The 3,914-nt window shown below is 41.9% G+C and overlaps 2 long non-coding RNA genes across 2 annotated transcripts in view; both read left to right on the top strand.

The window, feature by feature from the left end:
• LOC116673269 (uncharacterized) overlaps nt 1-3,914 on the top strand; it is a 20,988-nt gene that overhangs the window by 11,804 nt on the left and 5,270 nt on the right. The gene's annotated exons all lie outside the window — the stretch shown is intronic.
• On the top strand, nt 560-3,597 carry LOC116673267 (uncharacterized). The gene is made up of 3 exons (XR_004327805.1): nt 560-718; nt 1,859-1,862; nt 3,587-3,597. It is a non-coding gene; the product is annotated as an uncharacterized LOC116673267 (long non-coding RNA).

The raw sequence follows: 3,914 nt of genomic DNA, 5'->3' as shown, positions 1-3,914 counted from the left end.
TTTTTTTTAAAAAGGGCCTGACCTTTTCCACACAGTTTCCAATGATGGAGTCTGCGATGGTTCTGTGCATCAACGGACTGGGATCAAAAAACACACCGACCCAATATTAAAAATCCTACCAATCCTCACCCAAAAGTTGAAACATAAAAAAGCACAAAAAAAACATAGAAACCTAATGCAACGCAGAAATTCAGAACACGCACATCAACAACATGCGCTACTGCTACAGTAGGTTACCTCTGCCGATAACAAGTAAACATCTAACAGCGTCGGCAGATCGCTAGGTGCTACACGTTCATCACACATACAAAGGCTCAACATTAAAGCAGAGTACATAATACAACAGCTCCACCAAAACATGGAAATGTTTGTTGCTGCATACATAAATTATTTTTTTTTAAACCAAGCTATGCCAAGTCATTGTTATTAATGTACAGTTATTTTGTATGTTAATGTTAAGTAAGGGCATAGAGCTTGTAACGTGATGGGAAAAACCAAAGTGGTAAATGCTGTGATGAGAGGGTTTTTGACTGGGTTGTTTTTGTAAAGAGAGACGAGGGTTGCACCGAATTCTGATTCTTAGGGTTTGGCCCAATACCAAATCCACTGGTTAAGATTCTGCCGAATCCAAAACCAAATCCTACTCCCATCCTCGGTCCATTAACGCAGTAAACACATTAATGAAGTAAACAACGTCCACAGCCGTGTATTTTTTGGTGTCGGACTAGCAAAGCTGGTAATGTTCGTCTGGTTCACACAAGTTTGAGCTGTGACTGTCTTTTGTTTTTTCGGATGTTTCATACGCAAAGGTTTTAACAGCGGCACTGTTGTGTGTTGTTTAGGGTGCTCACCACCACGAGACAAATCGGCATTGCAAATTGAGCACGTAGCTCGACTTGAACGCCCTTCTTTTGACAGGAAGTACGCCAAACAACACTTGTTCTGCTCACAAGTTCTATTTTCACTTTCTCACAGACCGATGCATTAAATGCTCCACCTACGTAAACACCTTCCCGTAATCAACGGTGGCGTCATTACGTACGCATAGTGCAAGCGTAGGGTTCGGTGGAATAGAATTCTAAGGTTTGGCAAAAACCAAACTCCATCAAAACAGCCGGCCAACATTCGGCCAGATCCACATCCCTGAGAGAGACGTGCAGTGCCGTCTTGGTTCCAACATTGGAAGCTTGTGCTTCTTTATTTCGATCGATCCTGAGTCTAGGCGACATAATAATCCCTTGGCTACGATACTTATATTTGTGTAATTGTTATTAATTTTATTAGGACCGGCCCATAGAGGGTGGCTTCTGGCATTAGCCCAAATTCCAGATGGCCAGTCTGCCACAGGTGCTGTGTCACAAACCCTCTGGCGCGTCAGGTTAATTATACTGGGCAATCAAAAGTGATTCTTAAAGTCCAAAAAAATAAAAAATAAAGCCTTCAGCAAGCTTGGAGTGGATTAGGAAGTTGTAGACTGGAGCTAAAAACAAACTCCTAACTAAGCTAAGGGCATTAATAAGAGCCAGGGATGTCATCATCTCCGGATGTGTGGTTTATAGATATGACTTCTGGCTTCTATCCAGTGGGTAGGAGAGAAAACAGCCTGCCAAGATATTGTTTCATAACATTCGGCACCACTCCTGACAACCGTGAACTGGTTTCACTGGCCGGAGAGAATCGCTGTTTTCCCTGTCAGTCCCACAGCAACGCCATCCCACACACACTCACCTCTGTGAGACCCGCTGCAGGGCCGAGCAAGGGAAGAAGAAGGAAGGCTGGATGGATGAAGAAAGGAGGGAGGGAGGGAGGGAGGGCTCTGAAAAAAACAAGTCTGACTGCGAGGAGGAAAAGCTTTGAGTATTGTGTCATCGCTGCCAAAGTACAGCGGACTGCAGCTTCGGTCATCCAAATGTGTTAGCAATGAAGTTTCGAGAAAACCCTACTCGCACGCTCTCTCACACACACACACACACACACACACACACACAGTCTCTCTAACACACGCGCACGCACACACACACAGTGTAACCGAAAGAACACGATCATCTGTTTCTCATTGTTGAGGAATCTTCTGAGCTGATTCCAACCCTACACCCCTCCCCTCCTCCTCCCTTTCCACCCTCTCTTCCCTCCTTCCTCCCATCCGCGGCTCAAATTGTAAACACACTAGACTGGTGTCACTTTGTCAAGCTAATACGGATTTTTTTCCGAGCATCTGCTTTTGTGCATCTTTAAATTTGACAATTTCATGCTGACAAACATTGTGCTAAGACTTAAAATAACCTAAATTATTACATCTGTTTATGCAGACTCATGTGGAGTGTATAAGGCTTTGTAACTATAAGAAATATATTTGTAAGCATGCACAATGATGTGTTTTGCTTGACAGCGACTGTAACTCCTGCTATAAAGCATCCCACAGTGATGTGCAGTGTAAATAGTTCATAGTTGCTTAATAGCACATTAGGGACGTAGTGTTCCGAGCTGTACACGATATCACATTATAACATGTTTCATTAAATATTTCATTACAAGGATATATTTTAATATGAACCATACATTACAATTATGCCTGGTATTTAAATGAAGCATTTATACATGTGCATACATTTCATTTAGAATTCCTTTGGGAGAACTAATTGGATTCCTCACAGTGTTTATACACTGTGTAGGCACTTGGATGGAGAAATGTTAAAAACATCAACGCAAATTCAAATCAAAAATGAAAGAAATGAAATGTGTTTTGTTGAAAATAAATGAAGGCCAGAAAAGAGGTGGACTTCCAGTCCTACAAAAAACTCTTGTTAAGGTCCTATTTCTTTCCTGTGAAACAGCGTTTATTCATATCAGAACTACATAATATATCTATTGTTATGATTCTCGTCCCGCCCTCTCCCCTAGACCTTTGTCCTGTCCCGTCACGTAATGACTAGTGAAATTGCCTCCCATTCTACAGGAATCCTACAGGATTCCGCCCCAAAATGACACCCTCTAGGGCAAACCAATGTGAAGAATTTAATTTCTACTATAGGGCTCGCAACATTTTTACAGTGTGGCATAAAGTACCTATTAAACTCTAATAAAATCATTTATTTGTACGTTTAAACTTATTTAAATCCATGTTATATTTCAAAGACATTCTTATTAGTGATGACAACTCCATTATAATATGCAATGAAACATTCATTAACCCTTTATAGAACAGTAATGGATGCATAGTTGAGGTTTCATTAATTTCATAAACATTTCCATATTCACAACACACATGTACACTTATATTATCGAGAGCCCTTACGATGCTTGTTACACACACACACACACACACACACGGGAGCGCAGCAGCACACACACATGCAAAAGATTACAAAAAAGCTGGCTTTAAAAGGATAAGGGAGATGAAGATACTACGTACAACCCTTTGGAACCATGCGCCCGGTGCCTGGACCCGTTTTTCAATTTGGACACGCCCTACATGCACCTGCACGCATGCATCATTAAAATAGGGCCCTAAGTGTTACCTGAGTATCAGACAATTTTCAAGCATCATTGATCAATTATAAACATAGTAATTAAGCAAACTGTACAGTTATTTTAACCCCTCCTGTTCAGCATTTCTAACCACTTTGTACTGCAGCTATGGGCCGTGGTATGCATCACGGGAGAGAGAGGGGGAGCTGAAGAGGGAGGGAGTCCAAAGCCGAGCTTTCAGGAGCCTCCTGGTCTCGCATTGTCTTGTCTTGCTAGTCCACACAGTAATCCAGGATGGGAGAAAATCGTGCTTTGGTTTATTGGCATTTCTTTAAACCAATTACAGTTGTCTTGTGCAGCGCTAAGCCCCGGACACAATGCCAGTGCCTTTGCAAAATAGCCTTGGGAAATTGGGAAAAACTCCGATTGGACAGATAGTCTAGCTA

The sequence above is a fragment of the Etheostoma spectabile genome, chromosome 23 (genome assembly GCF_008692095.1).
Source record: "Etheostoma spectabile isolate EspeVRDwgs_2016 chromosome 23, UIUC_Espe_1.0, whole genome shotgun sequence".
NCBI lineage: Eukaryota > Metazoa > Chordata > Actinopteri > Perciformes > Percidae > Etheostoma > Etheostoma spectabile.
This window is presented reverse-complemented; position numbering and strand designations above follow the sequence as displayed.